The following is a 10,414-nucleotide window of genomic DNA, read 5'->3' as shown; positions in this document are numbered from 1 at the left end:
TACTAGTTTAGTATATAAGTGGAGGGAATGAAGAGAAAGAATGAAACTCAAAATTAGAGCTATGGAATTAGAATATTAGCATTCGAATATTAGCAAGAAGTGACAGGCTCTGATTTGGCCTTTAGAAAGGTCCTCAGTTACAGGGAGGTGAATGGAGGGCTCCTTGGTGATTGGCCAGATAAGGTGGAAGTTTTTCAGTCACTACCAGGTTTATGGCTTGAGCAGCGGGTGGACTGAAGTGTCATTGGCCGACACAGAGCACCTTGGAAAAGGGCCAAGTTACAAGAGTAGAGGGAGAAGATAGCTCAGAAAAGACAAACTTAGGGGAGCACTGACATGCGGGGAGGCGATAGGAGAAAGATGAGTCAGCCAAGAAGATAGAGAAGAAACCATCAGAAAGATAGGAGGGGAACTGAGAGCAGACATTTCCAAGAAGGGAGAGGCTGCTTGTGTCAAATGCAAGAGAGGAATCCAGCTGAGGACCTGGGGAGTGTCCAATAGATTTGGCAACTAATAGGTTATTAGTGGAAAGGGGAGATGGGGGAAAGCTGGGCTGTCTTGAGCAGAGGAGGGAAGGATAGGTGAGAAAAAGGAGAGTACCACTCACTGAAGAGTTGAGCTGTGAGGAGAACAGGGCAATCGCTCTAAGGTTTAGGGAACACTGCTTATTTTAATGGGGTAGGTTAGTGCTCATCTGAGCTATGGGAAAGGAGCAAGCAGAGGGAGAGAGGGTTTGAAAAGACTGAAGGAGGAAGACTGGAAGTTATGTGTGGTGTGGTGGGGGCGCAGTGCTCAAGAGAGGTAGGGAGTCGCACTGAACAGCCTGGGCCCCCTGGAGGACGGGTGGTGTCACTACAGACAAGTTTACAGGAGCTGGGGGAGAAGAGGTTATTAATTAAAATTTTCAAAGTCCAGGGGTCTTCACTGATGGGGAGAAATCCTCTACTGCTACCTGAACTTGGTTTCATGTTCAGTTTATTAACCTTCTGAATCTATTGAATAATTGATATTATTTTATTTTATTATTATTACTATAATTATTATTTTATCCTCACCCGAGGACATTTTTCCATTTTTTGTTCAGATAGAGTGGGAGGGAAAGAGAGGAAGAGAGAGAGAGAGAAACATCGACGTGAAAGGGACACATTGAGTGGCTGCCTCCTGCACAACCCAACCAGGGCCAGGGACAAGCTGCAACCAAGGTACGTGCCCTTAGCAGGAACCGAACCCGGGTCTCTCTGGACCGTAGGCCGATGCTCTAAACGCTGAACCATACCGGCCAGGGCTTTTTTTAAAAAATATATATATATATATATTTTTATTGATTTTAGAGAGAGTGAAAGGGGGGAGAGGGAGAAAGAGAGATAGAAACATCGATGAAAGAGAACATCAATTGGTTGCCTCCTGCATGCCCCCCCACTGGGGATTTGGCCCACAATCTGGGCATGTGCCCTGACTGGGAATCCAACTGGTGACCTCCTGGTGCACGGGTCGATGCTCAACCACTGAGCCACACCGGCTGGGCTAATTGACATCATTTTAAACAATCAACATGTCTCTAATATTCACCCAAGTAAAAGTTAACCCTTAGGAAATTGACAAATTAAACTTTTCCAAACATTTCAAACGTGAATTACCAAAATAATGACAATAAAAATAGGAAACACTCAATAGTGCGCTTATTCTGCACTGAACCCTGTTTGATGAACCTTACTTCACTGGTCCTCACAACAGCCCCAGGAGGAAGTTACTGTTCTTATCACCTGGCTCCCACTTTGCATCTAAGGAGACTGAAGCCCAGAGAGGTGAAGTACCTTGCCCAAGGTCACACAGTTGATAAGTGTTGAACTTAATCACCTGGGCTATGAAGACTGTACTACAGTTACACACTGTAATGAAATCATGGCTGATTTTTCTGAATACTTTAAACACCTTAAACAGCCCTGGCCGGTTTGGCTCAGCGGTTGGAGCGTCGGCTCCCGCTAAGGGCACGTACCTCGGTTGCAGTTTGTCCCCGGCCCTGGTTGGTCGTGTGGGTGGCAGCCACTCGATGTGTCCCTTTCACATCGATGTTTCTCTCTCTCTCTCTCTTCCTCTCTCTCCCTCCCACTCTATCTCAACAAAAAGTGGAAAAATGTCCTCGGGTGAGGATAAAAATAAATAAATAAATAAATAAATAAATAAATAAATAAATACCTTAAACAATTCGCAAAACATACTCAAATAGAATTATTTCCAAACGTATTATGTCTGGTTACCAGGCAAACTGAGGCTTCTTTGCAATGAGGACAGAGAACTTAAAGCCACCATGTCAAGGTATCTCTTGTGTCCTTGCTAATTTTTGCCTTCATTTTCAGTCCCCTTGGACGCAAGGACAACCACTTCTCATGGGAGGCCTGTCCATGGTCAGAGCACTCTTGACCCTCTGGACATCCTGCTGTGTCTCCCTGCTGCTTTTCACACCTGTCTTATTTCAGGTGTGCTCAGTTGTCCTCCTCTTCCTGATGCTCAGACTGTCCTGCCGGACAGAAAGACAGGAGCACTGCCCCTGACATCTTTGAAAGTTTTCTTGTTACCCCAGGACACAGAAGCTGCTGTCACCCTGGGAATCGTATTTCCTCTGAATGGAGTTGTTTCCATTCGGAAATAAGAACACGATTTCCCAAAGCGCCACGTTTGATCCAAGCAGTGTCGCCCAGCGTAGAATCCCGGGTGTGAGAAGACGCGCGTGGTGGGGCCATGCAAGGTTGGAGGTTTGCTGTGCGGACGAAGCAGGATGACGATGCCTGTATATTACAGGTACTGGCGGTCCTTCTTGGCATCTGCCCTCTAGGCCTTTCCAACTAAGATGGAGAAGGGACAGCAGGAACCACCAAGCTGCCGGCTCAATTTTTCATGGACACACCTGCTACAGTGCTTTGAGGGCATCTGTTTACCTTTTTGCTAAATCACGGGAGGGAATCCCTGCTTAATCTGGGGTTTACTGGCCAAAATGACGTGTGACTTGGTGCATGGGAGGTTCCCACGGGTCGTGGGCTGCTGCCTTTCTCTGCATAGTCCCAGAACTCCTGTGTCTACTCTCTCCCAGACTTGGAGTCTCCCAGGCCCCTCAGCCTGGTTTTCAGGCTTCTGTATCCCCAAACACCCAGCACAATGCCTGCCTGACACATTAGTAGGTGCAAAATAAGTGTTGTGGACCTACCTGAATGAATAAATGAACTAACTCCCTCATCTTCTCAAAGTTGAGCCTTAGGAAACCCCATTTCCTCCAATTATCCTAAAGATAGCAGACCCAGTACTTTTTTCCTTCAAGGCAAGATGGGTAGTGTTGTCTCTTCCCAAGTCTCCCAGCTGACAAGACTGGATCCTGAGATAGGAGCCTGGGCCCTGCAGAAACCACTCCCTACTCCCTACCCCACCCTGCCCAGGGCCCCTTCTGCACCACTGGCCAGGCATTGAAATTAACTAGTGCTGGGGCAGAGCTGAGGCTCCAGGTCCTGATGGGCTGCACCAGGGTCTATTAAAAAAGAAACAGGGAGTAGTAGTGTGGGGAGCCTGGGCCTGGGGACGCCCTGCCCTCCCCCAGGCTCTTGGAGAGACAGCTAAGTTACTGAGCTGAGTCTGGTCCGTGTTCCCTACAGGGAGCAGAGGCACACGGGAGGGATAGAGGTCTCCTCAGAGCTCAACTTTCCTGCTAGGATCGGGTGTGGGCAGCTCAAGGTCCCCTGATTGGGGCAGCCCGTAAAGGAGGGGAAACTAGAATCAGGGGCTTGGAGACCCAGGGGGCTTGCTTCTTCCCTTCCCCATCAGCCAGGCCTTTGGGCCTCAAGGTCCAGCATATGGAGGACCCCTCAAGAGACCCCTGTGCTGATTGGGGTTTTCTCCTAACAGTGGCAATGGCTACTGTTTACCAAACTTTACTACATGCCTGGAGCTGTGCTAAGGGCTTTCTGTACAATAGCTCATTCTACCGGCATGACCTCTCGTGGAGGCTGGATGTTATGGATGAAGAATCTGCGACTTTAAAGACATCAGGGAACTTACTCAAGGTCACTCAGCCAGTAAGAGGCCAGACCCAGTTGGTTTGACTCCAAAGCCATTGGCCTAACCACCTCTCTTTCTCTCTCTCTCTCTCTCTCTCTCTCTCTCTCTCACACACACACACACACACACACACACACACACACACAGTGGGGGGCACGCCCATGGGCCCAAGCCCTGAGACAGACCTTGCCATCAGCTGCCAGGCAGAAGCCCCAAACATCTGGCTCAGCAGATAGGAGGAACCAAGAAGGGATGGAACTGTTCCCTAGCCCTGAAGTCAGGCCTGGCCCTTTTCTGGGGGAACCATCTGTACCCTCCTTCAGGAGGAATGGGATGTCAGGGGAGGCCCAGACTTACAGGGAGACCCACCTGCCCTGAGGAAGGGTCAGAGAGAAATCCCCGAGATGCATGTGAGAGACAAGCCAAGGACTAGACAGAGGGAAGGGGATCATCCCCATCCTTCCTCTCCCCCTCAGGCACACCAACAGCTGTCTTGCCACACAGACACATGAGGCTCAAATTCCTGAGGATCATCCCTTGACCTCTCCTTCTCCCCCCCCACTTTTTTTTGTTTTTTCATCCTCACTCTAGGACATTTTTCCTTTTTTGTTCAGATAGAGTGGGAGGGAGAGAGAAACATCGACGTGAAAGGGACACATCAAGTGGCTGCCACCCGCATGACCAATCAGGGCCAGAGACAAACTGCAACCGAGGTACATGCCCTTAGCGGGAACCGAACCCGGGTCTCTCTGGACCTCAGGCCGACGCTCTAACCACTGAGCCAAACCAGCTAGGGCTCCTTCTCCCCCTTTCACACCTGCCCAGGCCCAGCCCAGGGAGTGCAGTGCTCCGGTCAATTACAGTTAACCCTTGAACAACACGGGTTCGAGCTGTGCAGGCCCACTTATACATGGATTTTTTCCAATGAATATACATTCGGCCATCCAGTCATCGGTATCCCTGGATTTGCATCCACGGATTCAACCCACTGTGGGAAACTGTATTTTGGATCCCCAGCTGGGAATGTGGATGCGGAGGGCTGACTGTATGCATTGTTCTACATTGTTTTATGTAAGAGCCTTGAGCATCCACAAATCTTGGTATCTGCGAGGGTCCTGGAACCAATCCCTGTGGATACTGAGGGACATCCATAGTTCAGTTTTGGGGAGTCAAAAGTTATACAAGAATTTCTGACTGTGCAGGGGCTCAGAACCCCTAACCCCACATTTTTCAAGGGTCTGTTGTATTACTGTTAAGGTTTGATGTGGAATCACAGCTGCAGTGATTCACATTTTATCAGCACTTGGTTTTAAATTCTTTTTTTTAACTTTTTTTCTCTTTATTGATTTTAGAGAGAGAGGAAAGGAGAAGGAGAGAGAGATAGAAACATCGATGACAGCGAACATTGATTGGCCCCCCGCTGAGGACTGGGCCCACAACCTGGGCATGTGCCCTGACCAGGAATCCAACTGGCGACCTCTTGGTGCATCATGGGTGGACGCTCAACCATTGAGCCACATGGGCTGGGGAGCACTTGGTTGGTTTTAAATAAAGTGCACTGGAGAAGGTGGCTGGGGGAGATCCCCCCTTAATGCTGGGGTTCCTCTCACACAGGGCCCATGGCCCAGGGGTCCAGAGGGCACCTACAGACAGTATAGACAGCCTATGCTGCTACCATGCTCCAGCAGCAGGGCCCTCTGAGCCCAGAGGGCTACTGCCTGGGGCTGACCCCACTCTGAGCCCCCAGCAAAAAAGCTTGCTCCATGGTTCAAAGGGTCAGGCAAGGAAAAGAAGGAAGGGACACAGCCAGCTTCCCAGTGGGTGGATGACAGCTTGGATAATCCAAGGTCAACCCCGCTACACCTAGTTCTGAGCTCCTGCTGGGTGCAGCCCCACCCTGAAAGCAGAGGGTGGCGGGTCACAGAGGGACCCTCCGGAGGGGAGGGATATGGTGGTGGAGGAGGCGAGGGAAGGGGGGCGGGGAAGGAATAGGAGAGGAGCATTGCTGTCCATGCTGGGTGGCAAGTCAACTGGGAGGGAGGTGGCTGGACTAGAGAAGGGACTGGGCTCAATTTTAAACATTTAACCATGTGAAGGGAGATCAGGGACACTAGGAATCAGTAGGGCAGGACCTAGGATCAAATTCACAAGCCTGGAGGCCAGGACTAGGGGTTGGCAGAAACCAGGTCAGGAGGAGGAATTTGGACTTTACCCTGAGGCTGCCTGGAGCAGCTGGGGGTGGGGGAGGGAGTGCAGAGTCAGTGGGCTCCTGGCCTAAGAGATGGCCCCCTACCCGCCCTACCAACAGTGGGGCATGGGACCTCTCACAACACACACAGAGGCCCCGGGTGTGGGTCCTCTCCCTGCATGGCCCCACCCACCAGGGTTCACCTCTCCCCACAGGGTTCTCTGCCCTCCCCACAGGTCCTCGTAGGTGGAGAGCACCCCCGGTAGGCCTGCATCCAGGGCGGTGAGGAGTGGGGAGCGTGGGACTGTCCCCGCCTGTCCATCCCATGCCCGGGCCCCTGGCAGTCGAGTAGGCTGCCGCTTTCCGGTCTGCTGCAGCTCCCCCACCCTCCCCAGGCCCCAGCTGAGTCCCAAGTGTGCCTGGTTCTTTCAGGCGAGTTTGACCTCCAACTGTCACTGACCAGGAAGAGCCATTTCCTTGAAGGTTTTTCCTCCCTGCCCCCATCCCAGGCTTCTCCCCTGGCTGCTTGCATGTGAGTCCCGTTCCAGTGCCCCTGCTTCTGAGCTGCCTGACGTCTGGGACGTTACATCATGCACTGTGTCCCCCTTTCTTCCAGTGTTGTGAGGACTAACCAAGAACAGCCTGTAAGTAGACAGTTTACCTTCTTGCGGGTGGTCTTGTGCCATGTGATTAAGTCTTTTTGTATGGATGAAGGAGCAGAGGGTCAGAGGTTGCTAGTTAATGGGGAAGAGATGAAGCCTAGATTTCAGCCTCCTGCCCTGGGCTGGCGCTCCTGCCAAGGCTACACTCTTCCTCATTTTGAAACCCTGCCATCTCTGGAGACCTGTGAGCCGTCCCAGAGCTGCTCTCTCCACCCGTGGGCTGTACTTCACTCCCTGGAGACAGCAAGCCGCTAGACAGTGGGATTAGTGATGGATGAGATAGTAACAAAAAGGGTGGAAAGATGGGGGAAGGGCAGGCTGAGTTGGAAACTGGAAGTGACCTCAGGGATTAACACTGCAGGGGACCTGGATAATACTGTTAAATGCTCTACACCAGAGGATTCCACCTGTCTTTCAGGATGCCTCCTCCTTGAAGCCTTCCCTGACTACTTCATTCTCACATTGTAGAATTCCTGGGGCCTGAGAAGCTGCAGCTTAGCCTTGGCTAGCTGAGTGTTCCCTCTTAATGTACATGATAAAGGCTAGAGAGTTTTCCCGTGTATTAGCTCATTTAATCCTTCTAACCGCCTTGGGTTTATGACCATGGGTCTAAGGTTCAGGGAAGTTGGTATGTCTTGCTCACAGAGCATTGGCTGAAACTCAAGTTCGGGCTCCCTGGTTCCAAATCACACACATTCTATCCACTAGAGCGCTTCTCCAGAGGTTGGGGCTGCCTCTGGGCACTTGATTCAAACTCTAAATTTCCCAGCAGGGAAGGTAAAAAGGAAAACCTGATGAGTCAGTCCTCCCGTGTCTGAATCAAAGAAACTTATCGGTTCATCTGAAGTTCCAGACTAGTGCTTAATTCCAGGAGGGGTTTATTTCATGGATTCTATGTAACTTCCTTGCCTAGTGGTTTGCAGAAAGGTTACAGAAACTTGTCCAACACAACCATTTTTTGTGTTGATCCCATTAGAAGCTAAAGGCATGACATAAGTGAGAACTTGGGATGGAATTTCCCAAGAAAATGGTAGTGACTCCAGGTGATAGTTTCCTGGCTTCTAACTTGATCCACATAGGAGCTGAGAGATCAGAGGATCCAGCATGTGAGGTGAAAAGAGTTGAAAGAGCATTGGCGTCACAGAGAACAAGGATCAAATATTGGCTCTATTGCCTACTGTGTGACCTTAGGCGAGTTACTCAACCTCTCTGGCCTCATTTTCCCTATCTGTAATTAGGAATGAGAATGCTTCCCTCAAATAATTATTGCGAGGGATCATTCAATCCTTCATTCAGTAAAAATTCAAAGCCTACTTTGTGGCAGGCACTGTGGAAGGCTCTGGAGATACAGTGATGGACAAGACTAACAAAGAACTTGCCCTCATGGAGTTTATGTTCCAGCGGAGAGAGATAATAACAGAAATAATTAATAGAAAACTACCAGCTGGTAGGAAAAAGAAGAGAATTTAGCAGGTGATACGATTCTGGCTAAGCTTGCCGGGTGTCCTCTCATTTCCACTCTTCTTTTCTTCCTGGGTACTAGAACTCCGGACACATGACTTCCCAGAATAAAGACTTCATTTCCCAGGCTCCTTTGAAGCTAAGTGTAGCCACGTGACTAAGCCCTGCCTAATAAGATATACGCAGAAACAACCTCTGAGAAATATTCTTAAAGCGAGAGGGCACATCTTTCTTTAACCCCTTCTCCTCTCTGACAGCTGGAATGCAGAGGTGATGGCTGAAGCTGAAGCAGCCATATTGGACCATGAAGAGAAAGCCACCTGCTAACGATGCCACAATGTAGAAGGTACCTGGGTAGAGTCCCTGACACTACAGAGTACCATTACCAGCCTGGGACCTGCTACCTCCAGACTTCTACATCAAAGAGAAATAAACTTTGGTCTTGCTTAAGCCACTAAGACTTTGAGTTTTCTCTCACACACAGCCCACCCTGATTTTTCTGTGACAGAGTGGCTGGGGGTTATCTCTCAAAAATGGGGGCTCAAAAAAAAGCGTTTTTCGGGGCAACACTTGATCTGAGACCTGAACAGTGAGAAGGAGCCAGCTGGGGGAGATGGGAAGGGGCACCTAGGTAGGGTGGGGAGAGACCAGCGGGAGGGGATGAGCAGTAGGAGTAACTCAGGGTAGGGGATGGGTGTTACTCCACATGTGGGGGAGTCATGAAGGATTTCTTACGGGGAGTGGTGTTTTCCGATTTATGTTTCTAAAAGTCCACTCTGAGTTCTGGGTGGCACTTGCATTGTACGGGGTCTGAGTGACGCCAGAAGGCCAGGCGGGAGGCTCTGGGGTGATGGAGGAGGGAAATGGTGGGCCCAGGGAGAGACTGGCGATGGAGAGAAGGGGATGGAACCTGGAGGTGCAGCCGATAGAATGAGCCTTCGGGGCTGGATGTGGGGGTGAGCGAAAGTCAAGAATCAAGGAAACAGGTTGGTTTGAGAGCATGAGGCCCCCAGTTAAAAGACTGAAGGAGGCCCAGGGTTTATTTCTTGGCTTGGGAAAAATGGTTAGAATTAAATAATACCGTTACCGTGTGTGTCCCTTTTATTGCCTCTCAAATATTGTCTCATCGATGCTTTCAGCTGTGGGGTAAGGGACCAATTTATGATTGATTCCATTCAAAATCAACAAACACATATGAACTGTTAACTACAGACAGAGCTGTGGGCCAGGTTTAAAGGACTGAGCGATGTTCCCTGTTCAGGGTTCAGAGTTTGTAGAGGACAAAGACAAGGCCCTGGACCATCCCAGGAGAGCACAGGAAGGTGCCAATGCAGATGGGCTTGGCCTGAGCCATCCCAGTCTGCCAGGGCTGGCGGTGGGGGTGGCATATGGGGCGAGGGAGGCTTCACAGAGTCAGGGATTCAAGAGCTGAGCCCGGGAGCTGGAATCAAACCAGCAGACAGGGAAAAGAAGGCTGTCTCAGGACAAGGAACCACACATGTAAAGACTCAGAAGCCCAGAGAACACAGAACCTTCTGAGAAGGCAAGTGTCAAAACTCTGAGAGCTCAGCCCGGCTGGTGTGGCTCAGTGGCTGAGCATCGACCCAGGCACCAACAGGTTCGATTCCCGGTCAGGGCACAGGCCCAGGTTGTGGGCCTGATCCCCAGTGAGGGGCATGCAGGAGGTGGCCAATTGATATTCTGTCTCATTAATGTTTCTAGCTCCCTTTCCCTTCCTCTCTCTCTCTAAAAAAAAAAATCAATAAAGGAAAAAAAAAACAAAAAACTCTGAGAGCTCACAGCCCTGCCTCGAGCCCCCTCAGCAGATCCTACCTCCCAGGACACCCCACTCACCTCACTGAGCCCCCAGCTCTCTGAACCTGCCCTCTGACCTCCTTCCTCTTCCCCATTTGGGAAAACCCCACCCCTCCTCCCTCTTTCCTGACCACCGCTCTCAGGGGATCCTGTCCAACTCCTGGAAGGACACTCAGAGTAACTCATCTTTGCACCGATCTGACCCAACTGCCCCCGGAGAGGCAGAAGCCTTCAGAATGCCGCC

At 50.5% G+C, this 10,414-nt stretch overlaps 1 long non-coding RNA gene across 3 annotated transcripts; it reads left to right on the top strand.

The window, feature by feature from the left end:
* The first annotated feature begins 422 nt into the window (after positions 1-422).
* On the top strand, positions 423-8,806 carry LOC118634618. 3 transcript variants are annotated; one of them, XR_004960382.1, is made up of 4 exons: positions 423-801; positions 2,582-2,799; positions 6,742-6,876; positions 8,613-8,806. It is a non-coding gene; the product is annotated as an uncharacterized LOC118634618 (long non-coding RNA). The 3 variants fall into 3 exon arrangements; XR_004960383.1 differs by lacking the exons at positions 423-801; positions 2,582-2,799 and adding an exon at positions 5,537-5,581; XR_004960381.1 differs by lacking the exons at positions 423-801; positions 2,582-2,799 and adding an exon at positions 6,125-6,230.
* Positions 8,807-10,414: the final 1,608 nt, after the last annotated feature.

Source organism: Molossus molossus, unplaced genomic scaffold (genome assembly GCF_014108415.1).
Source record: "Molossus molossus isolate mMolMol1 unplaced genomic scaffold, mMolMol1.p scaffold_m16_p_19, whole genome shotgun sequence".
NCBI lineage: Eukaryota > Metazoa > Chordata > Mammalia > Chiroptera > Molossidae > Molossus > Molossus molossus.
Note: the sequence above shows the minus strand (reverse complement) of the source record. Positions and strands in the feature narration are given on the sequence as shown.